A 10,335-nucleotide genomic window follows, 5' to 3' on the forward strand; every position below is an offset into this window, starting at 1 on the left:
GAGGACAAGGCTGCCTACTAGGAAGCTGTGCCCTGCCTGGCCCTTGCCCCAGGCCCCTGCCCTGTGCTTGGCCTTGCGGAAGGGATGTCGTCCTTCTCTCCTGCATGCGTGCAGGAAGGGGAGAGGTCAGCAGCCCGCCTGGAGGAGGCTCGGGGGAGGGGAAGGTTGCACTTTCAGGCAACGTTGTGGGGCTGGCTATTTGTTTAAACAACCCCAAAGAAAACCATTTGGCCAAACTGTTAGTTTCTAAACAATTTACTTCCTTGGTGTTTAAATAAATTCCTGCCTAGGCTCTGTAGCTGGTCCCAGGGAAGGAGTTGGCCTCTCTTCTTTATAGCCTGGCACAGTCCCCTGCACCTGCCCCTCCCAACCCCAGGTCTGCTTCCCCGTGGCCATGGCTGCTGCTTGGACCTCTCTACACACAGAACCTCCTGGAGGCCAGCTGTGGGCACCAGCCTTGGCAGGCATCTGGCAGAGCCCAGGCTGCTGGCGCTCTCTGCAGCTGCTCCCTGCTGGCCTAGCCGGACCGAGTCCCCACCACCCCCGGGGTCACCTCTGTGCTGGTCACAGCTCACTCAGAGCTTCAGGCAAATGGGTTGGGTCCTGCCTCTCTCCCAGCTGTCTCCGTCTCTGCAAAACTCAAAAACCTCAGAGGTCTTGCAGCCTGAGGGGTGTCAGAGGCTCCTCCTTGAAGTCGGTAAACACCTACAGATTGACCCAGCAGTGAAGGACTGCCCCCCACAGAGGTTTCTTTACTCCTAAGCAATTGGAATGGATGCCGAGAATGGGTTCCTGACGGTAGGACTGGAGGCCCTTTGCTGACCTAGTTAACACAGGGCTAGGGCTGGGTGTGCTCAGCCCCTGAAGGTTCTAGACCCATTTGGGACAGCCCACCAGAACCTGCCACGTGGTGACAGCTACCTAAATCCCAGAGGCTCTTGAGCTGAGGAGCAGACCCCCCCAATCTCAGCAGGTCCGCCGCACAGACCCCATAACCCTAGCCTGCCTTTGCAGTGCAGTTTGTGGCTGTGTATTCACGGGTGGTGGTGTTCACCTAAGGTCTCTGCCCTGTGACCCCAAGGGCATCCTGAGGGCAGATCCCAAGTCTGTTTCGTCCACCTCTCCTTCCCTAGCAGCTGGTCCAGGGCCTGACCTGAAGTAGCTTCCCACAGAGATACTGGTGGGATGATGAAGGCAGCCAGGCGGCAAGTGAAAAACGCGCTTCCTGCATGTGCTGGCTCCTGGGATTGAAGTGTTTGAGGAAGCGCAGTGAAGTGAGCTTTCCTCTCGTGGCTGTGTGTCCTTGGGCCGGGAACTTGCCCTCTCTTAGCATCGGCGTCCTTGTCAGTAGGATGGGGCATCCTCAGAGCTCAAGGGGTGTGGTGCGTGAAAATTGCGCTATTGTGTTCCTTTAATGATTTGTTTTGTTTTGTTTTTGAGATGAAGTCTCACCCCAGCGCACAGGCTGGAGTGCAGTGGCGCGATCTCGGCTCACTGCAACCTCTGCCTCGTGGGTTCAAGTGATTCCTGCCTCAGCCTCCCCAGTAGAGCTGGGATTACAGGTGCGCAGCATATTTTTGTATTTTTAGTAGAGACGGGGTTTTGCCATGTTGGCCAGGCTGGTCTTGAACTCCTGACCTCAGGTGATCCACCCGCCTCGGCCTCCCAAAGTGCTGGGATTACAAGCATGAGCCACCACGCCCGGCCTACTTTAGTGATTTCTTAGGAGGACAGAGGGAACGGTCTGGCAAGGCAGGCTTAGAATGTGTTTTGGGATCGAGTGCTGGTTTCTGTCTGGCCCTGGTGTTCTCTGTGGGGCCACGATGGACACACTGCTGAGGTCAAGCGTGATTTGTCTTGCACTATGCCTGGCAGTCTTGTTGTAAAGTTCTGTAGACACCATGTAGACAGGGTTCTTCTGGCCAACCCCTTGGGGACTTCAGGACTGTGATCTCCCCACCGTGGCTGATTAAGCAGGGATTCTTCGTGAAGTGGAGTCTCTGGTCCCCTCCAAGTTATAGCTAGACAGGGACTCGGGCACTGCCAAGTCTGGCTGATTATTCACTGGATGAGAAGACAGGCCCAGAGAGGCGCAGGAACCTGCCTGAAGTCACCCAGCACGGGCAGGCCCCAGAGGTTTCGGTCTCAGATTCTCCCTGCTCATCCCCTGGATGTAGTGCTGCTGTGGGCGTGGGGCTGTGCTGGGGGCCTTGGAGAGCAGGGGGCTTGCGCCAGGACCCCAGTGAGCCAGTGGGGGTGGTGCCCTCGCCGTGGGGTAGACTGGGAGTGCGGAGCGGCCATCCACTGGGGTGTGGGGAGGAACGGCTTCCCTGAGGAGGTGGCGGTGCCGTGTGACCTGGGCCTTGAGGGACAGGTCCATTGTCAACAGAACATTTTGGGAGTGGAGCCTAGAAGGAGAAAGTTTATTGAAATTCAGAGATTCCCCCGCCCCCTACCAATATACACCAAATCGGACGCCTCTGACCAGATCTGAATTTGGATCTCAGATATTTCCATTGTAGCTGGGCATTTAGGGCACCTTCCAAGTGCTGCCTCCACCTCACTGTCCCCAGCCTGTCTGCCTCAGTTTCCCCAGCCCTGGGCCTGTGTCGCTGTCGCCATCACCTGGGCGCCCTCTAGTGGAGGAATCAGATTATGCACTCCGGGGCTTGGAGCAGGAGTGGGATCCTGAGACAGTCTCTGCATGACGGCGCTGGGCCCTGGACAGTCTCTGCATACGGACTGCGGGATCCTGGAACATCTTCTGCCATTTCCTCCTGGCAAAAGCCAGAGCCTGGGCGCAGGGGACCATCTGTTGTTTGAAGGCTGTAGCCTGGCAGGGCACTCAGGAGACCTGGCAGTTGGCTGCAGGGCCAGGTCTAGGGGCCAGGGCATGAGGGAGGCTCTGGGCTTGTTTAGCCTTGGGCCCCTTTTCAGATTGTGACCCAGGCCCCTGTGCAGGGTCATGGCCACAGGACGCTGGGAGGGGTCTCTGACCCTGACCTTCTTGGCTCTGTGCATCCTTGAGACCAGAAAGGTTTGGAACAAATGAGTAGATGATGCCCTAACTCGGGGAGGGAGCCACATCCTGACCCCAGCAGCCTTGGCAGGATCTGTGTCGGGACTCTAGGGCACCCTGGGGGTCCCAGTGTGCATGGGTCTCCACTTGCAGTTTCTGCAGGAAGCTCTGATAAATCCCAGCCAGAGTCCTAGGACACAGTCAGAAATGCTGATGCTGCTGTGTGTGGAGCCTCGGGCCATGGGGGTCAGGAGCATGTGGAGGGTGGGCCACGGGGGTTCAGAAGAGAATCCTGTAATCCGCCCGACCTGCAAACTGAGAATCCCACTGGAGGGCCATGGCTGAAAGGTCGGGGGGGTCTCTATGCGTCCTGTGGAGTGGGTGGTGAGGGATCCTTGGGTTTGCATGCGGCTGGGCCTGAGTGGCAGGACCCTGTCCACAGCTGATCCCTGGGCCATGCTGCTCAGATGCTCTCGGAGTGTTGCTGTGGTCCCCGAGGGAGTCTGAGTTCAGCTTCTCTTGTGCCGGTCATATGCTGTTAGGCCACGCTGGAGAGTTAGGCAGGGCACAGATGCCCGGAGCAGAGAGAACTTTCCTTGGGGATTTAACACATGCAAATCTTGAGGGCTGGCAAATCCTGCCCTCAGCTAGAGTGGGGGCTTTTATTTGAGACCAGAATCACCTGAGCATCCTCCTGTCCCCGGCTGTGTCCAGCCTGTCTGCAGGGACATCCTGAGAGGACCAGGTTCTCCCCTCATCCACCTGCCTAAGTGCCACTCTGAACCCTGCCCACCCGTGCTGTGGAGGGGCTTGACTTCAAGCTGCTCTGCCAGCAGCAGGCGTGGCCTCGGGGTGCAGCAGAGACCCAGGTGGCTGTGGGGTGGGTGTTTCGTAGCGTGGTTCTGAAACTTAGTTGGAAGTGCACGGATGGTGCTTTGGCTGTTCTCTGTGGGACCCTATTTAGAAACCAGGTCTGAGTTACTGGGGGTCATTGCTACGTTCTGATGGCCCAGCTGTGTGGAGGCCGCAGTGGAGGCCCCTCCAAGGAGCCAGGGCCCTGGGTCGAGCCGTGACCAGAACGCATGCCCCAGAGGTGTTTCTCTTCTCGCTCCTGTGTTGCCTGGTGTGTCAAGTGGTCACGAAACTGTGTTAGCTCTTAGTGTTCCTGAAAGTGCCCCCAGGTCTCAGGCCTCAGAACCAGGCTTTCTCTTCATCTCGGTGGCCCGGGAGCATCTGGGCAATGAGTAAAGCGGGTGATTCACTTGACGGGTGCGTCTGGTCCTGCCTAGGAGCCCCCTGGCGTGATCCTGGGGCTTGAAGCTGCCCTCGGGTGGTGGAGGGGAGGGAGAAATGAAGTGGCATCGAGCTGGGGAAGAAGGGTGAGCCCCTGCAAGGTGGGCATGCTGGGGACACTGAGCAGCATGGCCCACAGGTGGGTCTGCCCCTGCAAGGCGAGCATGCTGGGGATGCTGAACAGCATGGCCAGCAGGTCGTACCTGGCGGGATTTGTGGTTGGGGCTGGTTTGTGGCCAGGAGAGGGGCTGGCAGGAGACAAGGGGGACTGTGAGGCAACTCCCACCTAGTGGTTGAAGCCCGATGGCCTGGCTGTGTGGCTCTCAGCTGGGTGTATAACCTCTCTGTACCTCGGTTCTCTCATCTGTAAAGTAAGGAAACAAACAGTGCCAGCCTCCCAGAGCTGTCATGAGGATGAACGAGTGACCATGTAGCATGGGCTGGGTGCGTGTCACCTAACATCACCAGCCTTTGCAAGGAGAGCCCTGGGGGCCTGGCTGAGTCTTTCCCTTGCCCGGCCCACCCCAGGCCTAGTCTTGTGCCTGCTGCAGGCCCTTGACCCCTGACCCCACTGCATCTGTCTCCACAGGAGCCGAGGAGGTGCTGCTGCTGGCCCGGCGGACAGACCTACGGAGGATCTCGCTGGACACGCCGGACTTCACCGACATTGTGCTGCAGGTGGATGACATCCGGCATGCCATTGCCATCGACTACGACCCGCTGGAGGGCTATGTCTACTGGACGGATGACGAGGTGCGGGCCATCCGCAGGGCGTACCTGGATGGGTCTGGGGCGCAGACGCTGGTCAACACCGAGATCAACGACCCCGATGGCATCGCAGTTGACTGGGTGGCCCGAAACCTCTACTGGACCGACACGGGCACGGACCGCATCGAGGTGACGCGCCTGAACGGCACCTCCCGCAAGATCCTGGTGTCAGAGGACCTGGACGAGCCCCGAGCCATCGCACTGCACCCCGTGATGGGGTAAGACGGGCGGGGACTGGGGCCTGGAGCCTGGGCCAGGCCAAGGACAGGCGAGAGGGAGATTGACCGGGACCCATCATTCCGGAGCATTGTCTTGCATCAGAACCGGAGAGCTTGTTAAAACACTGGCAGCTGGGCCCCACCCCCAGAGTGGTGATTCAGGAGCTCCAGGGCGGGGCTGAGGACTTGGGTTTCTAACAAGCACCCCAGTGGTCCAGTGCTGCTGCTGGGTCCATGCGTAGAAAGCCCTGGAGACCTGGAGTGAGCTCTTTGTTCCCCAGCTTCAGTTTCCTCATCTGTAGAATGGAACGGTCCACCTGGGTGATTTCCAGGATGCCAGTAGTGACAGTAAGGGCAGCCTCTGTGACACTGACCACAGTACAGGCCAGGCCTCTTTTTTTTTTTGAGATGGAGTCTCACTCTGTCGTCCAGGCTGGAGTGCAGTGGCACGATCTCAGTTCACTGCAACCTCTGCCTCCTGGGCTCAAGTGATTCTCCTGCCTCAGCCTCCTGAGTAGCTAGGATTACAGGCGCCTGCCACTGTGCTCAGCTATTTTTGTATTTTTGGTAGAGACGGGGTTTCGCCATGTTGGCCAGTCTGGTCTCAAACTCCTGACCTCAGGTGATCCACCTGCCTCAGCCTCCTGAGTAGCTGGGATTACAGGCGCCTGCCACTGTGCTCAGCTATTTTTGTATTTTTGGTAGAGACGGGGTTTCGCCATGTTGGCCAGTCTGGTCTCAAACTCCTGACCTCAGGTGATCCACCTGCCTCAGCCTCCCAAAGTGCTGGGATTACAGGCGTGAGCCACCGTGCCCGGTCAAGCCAGGCTTCTTTTAACACTTTGCACATCGTTAGTCTTTTCATTCAGGGGGATAGGTATAGTTGTACAGTTGAGGACACTGAAGCCCAGAGAGGCTCGGGGACTTGCCCAGGGTCACACAGCAGGAGGTGGCAGGTGTGGGGCTGGGCCTGGCAGTGTGACTCTAGCTTTGCAGCATAGAAGTCTGTGAAAGCAGAGAGCTTGTCGGTCGGTAGGGGAGCCTTTCTGAGACCCGCCCCAGCGGCTCAAAGGGTAGTAGCCAGGGGCCTTCCTGGGGGCTCATAACCCGGAACACTGAATGGGAAAACCCTGATGGAGGAGGCGCACTGGAGCTGGGGGTGCCGATGGGACGTCCCAGAGGACCTGGGAGATCAGTTGCAGTGCTTCCTTCCATGGAGCATTTAGTGGGAGCCAGGTGTGTTTCCAGGCTCATGGCCCTGGGACCTGAAGCTCAGAAGGTGAAGGAACTTGCCCAGGGTGCCCGTTGGGCAGTGGCGGGCAGAGGATTTGCGGGCTGTGGAGCCTGTGCTCGTGGCCCGGCTCTGGAGGTTGCCAGTGTGTTGGCCAGGGAGCTTTTCCTGCAAGTGGACTGGTGTCTAGAAGCCAGCATGTCAGGCAGCAGGCAGCGGGAGCACAGCAGGCAGCGGGCAGGGCTCGAGCAGCCCTCTGTGGACCCTGGGGCACGGCAGCATGTGGGCGAGGGCTGCTCCATGTCAGTGGCTGAAGGGCTGGGTTGTGTCCTGACGAGGGCGAATGAGGGTAGGAAGTGGGGCCCCCTGGGGCTTTAGCAGAAGGAAGCACAAAAACTTCTTGCCAGCCACAGTGAAGGGAACCTGGCCCTGAGGTCAGGAGCTTGGTCGGGTCACTGCCTCCATGGGCCTCGGTGTCCTCATCTGTGAAAGAGGAAGGGATGGGGGAGCCTATTGCAAGGTCCCTCCTAGCTCTGGTTTCATGAGTCTGAGGATCCCAGGGAAATGGGCTTGGCAGTCTGACGTGTGAGGTTGTGGGGTCCAGGGAGAGGCACCGAGCTGGAAACAGGAGGCAGAGTGGCTGGCCGGCTGGGTCAGACAGCCAAAGCAAAGGCTGTGACCTGGGGCCCCAGAATCTCCACCCCTGAACTGCCACCCCAGGATCTGGGTTCCCTCCTTGGGAGGCCCCAAGGAACAAGTCACCTGTCCGTTGCACAGGGGAGCCCTTCAGCTATGTGCAGAAGGTTCCGCTCTGCCCCTTCCTCCTCTGGGTGCTCAGCTTCTCCAGCCCACCAGTCAGACGTGAGGCTGTCCCGGACCCTGGGCAAGGTCGTTTCTGTCCACTGACCTTTGGAATGGGAGATGAGCTCCTGGCTCCTGAGAGTCCAAGGGCTGGTGCGGTGAAACCTGCGCAGGGTGGCAGTGGGCATCCCTGTCCCAGGGGACCCTCCAGGGGCTCTGATCACTGGGCTTGCCCCTGGCATGCCTCAGTCCTCCCAGCACTTTACTGACACCAGCCATCTACCAAACACCAACCATTTACAACACCAGCATTGACCAGCGCTGACATTTACCTTAGCACCGAACATTTACCAAATGCCAGCATCTACCAACACACTTACCAATGCTGACATTTACCGACACATTTACTGACACCGACATCTACGACACCATTTACTGACACCGATATTTACCGACACCGACAGTTACCAACGCCAAATTTCCCAGCGCCGACATTTATTGACACCAGCATTTACCGACACTCATGTTTACCAACACCTACATCTACTGACACCATTTACCAACACCGACATTTACCGACACCGAATTTCCCAGCGCCGACATCGGACATTTACCGACGCAGACATTTACCAATGCCGATATTTGCTGACACCAACATTTAGCCATGTGATGGGGACCAACTCGGGGACAGGCCTTGCCCTTGGCACTGGGGATGCCGCAGAGACCAGACGGACGCATGGAGTCATGGACTCCCGCTTCTTTTCCAGCCTCATGTACTGGACAGACTGGGGAGAGAACCCTAAAATCGAGTGTGCCAATCTGGACGGGCAGGAGCGGCGTGTGCTGGTCAATGCCTCCCTCGGGTGGCCCAACGGCCTGGCCCTGGACCTGCAGGAGGGGAAGCTCTACTGGGGAGACGCCAAGACAGACAAGATCGAGGTGAGGCTCCCGTGGACATGTTTGATCCAGGAGGCCTGGCCCTGCCCGGCTGTCTCTGGGCTCCCGAGAGGCCAGGTCCGGCCACCCCCTGCAGCCAGACATATGTATTGGCGAGGCACTGATGGGTGCCTGTGCTCTGCTATTTGTCCAGATGGAATGCTTGAAAAAATAGTTACAATGCTTTCTGACAAAAATGCCTTGAGAGGGTAGCGCTACACAATGTCCTGTGGTTACGTTAAGATGTTATCGTTGGGCTGGGCGCCTGTAGTCACAGCTACTTGGAGACTGAGGTGGGAGGATCGCTGGAGCCCAGGAGTTTGAGGCCAGCCCGGGCAAAGGGGACACAGGAATCCTCTGCACTGCTTTTGCCACTTAGTGTGAGCCTTACACTATTTCACAGTACAAAATTAAGACAAAAAATTAATCACACGTCTGCCACCCCACTGAAGACATAAAACATGGGTGTTGTTGAAGCCAGAGGCAGCCGCTGGCCTCAGTTTGGTGATTCGTTCCCAAGCAGTTGAAGACAGTTTTGTTCTTCCGTGGATGTCTGTTGTCCCTGTGCTGGGTGCAGCCTCGCCCTGCCGCTGTGGTCGGGTTTCAGTGGCCTTGTCCAGTGGGCGTGCTTTGGCAGCTTGCTTTTTGCTCACCTGTGGAGCCTCTATTGAGCTTTTTTGTTTGTTTTGTTTGATTGTTTGTTTTTGTGGTCTTTATTGTTGTTGTTACCCAGGCTGGAGTGCAATGGCATGATCTCGGCTCACTGCAACCTCCGCCTTCCGGGTTCTAACGATTCTCCTGCCTCAGCCTCCTAAGTAGCTGGAATTACAGGCGCCCGCCACCACGCCTGGCTAATTTCTATATTTTTAGTAGAGACGGGGTTTCACCGTGTTGGCCAGGCTGGTCTCGAACTCCTGGCCTCAAGTGATCCACCCGCCTTGCCCTCCCAAGTGCTGGGATGACAGGCGTGAGCCACCGTGCCCAGCCTCTGTTGAGCATTTTTTTGAGGTGCTCTCGGTGCCAGTGATATGTTAGTTACATGTGTCCCTATCACACCATTGTCATCCATTGAGGTGACATTGCTGCCTCTCCTCGGGGTGGACGCCTCCCTTTGTTTCCAGCAACTTCTGAAGGATTTTCCTGAGCTGCATCAGTCCTTGTTGACATCACCATCGGGGTCACCTTTGCTCTCCTCAGGGCTCCCAGGGGAGGCCCGAACCAGGCAGCTTGCAGGGCAGGGTGGGATGGAGAACACGAGTGTGTGCCTGTGGTGTGGGATTTCAGACCCTGCTTCTTAGCAGAAGGAGCATCAGTATCCTCAGGGTGGGGAACCCAGGGATGGGGGAGGCTGAGTGGACACCCCTCCCACGAAAACCCTGGAAGCTGCAGGTGTGGCCTGCTGGAGCTCCTTGTAAAGGTTTTGTTTTTGGCAAGGCCCGTGTTTCCAGGCTGCTGAAGATGATTTGCCTTCACTCATCCCCTCTACCTGTGGGAGCAGGTCAGGGACTCGCGTGTCTGTGGCACACCGGGCCCGTGACCGGCGCTGTTGCGTGTACTGTCTGTGGCACACCGGGCCCGTGACCGGCGCTGTTGCGTGTACTGTCTGTGGCACACCGGGCCCGTGACCGGCGCTGTTGCGTGTACTGTCTGTGGCACACCGGGCCCGTGACCGGCGCTGTTGCGTGTACTGTCTGTGGCACACCGGGCCCGTGACCGGCGCTGTTGCGTGTACTGTCTGTGGCACACCGGGCCCGTGACCGGCGCTGTTGCGTGTACTGTCTGTGGCACACCGGGCCCGTGACCGGCGCTGTTGCGTGTACTGTCTGTGGCACACCGGGCCCGTGACCGGCGCTGTTGCGTGTACTGTCTGTGGCACACCGGGCCCGTGACCGGCGCTGTTGCGTGTACTGTCTGTGGCACACCGGGCCCGTGACCGGCGCTGTTGCGTGTACTGTCTGTGGCACACCGGGCCCGTGACCGGCGCTGTTGCGTGTACTGTCTGTGGCACACCGGGCCCGTGACCGGCGCTGTTGCGTGTACTGTCTGTGGCACACCGGGCCCGTGACCGG

The sequence above is a fragment of the Rhinopithecus bieti genome, unplaced genomic scaffold, assembly GCF_001698545.2.
Source record: "Rhinopithecus bieti isolate Rb0 unplaced genomic scaffold, ASM169854v2 scaffold_1014, whole genome shotgun sequence".
NCBI classification, from domain to species: Eukaryota; Metazoa; Chordata; class Mammalia; order Primates; family Cercopithecidae; genus Rhinopithecus; species Rhinopithecus bieti.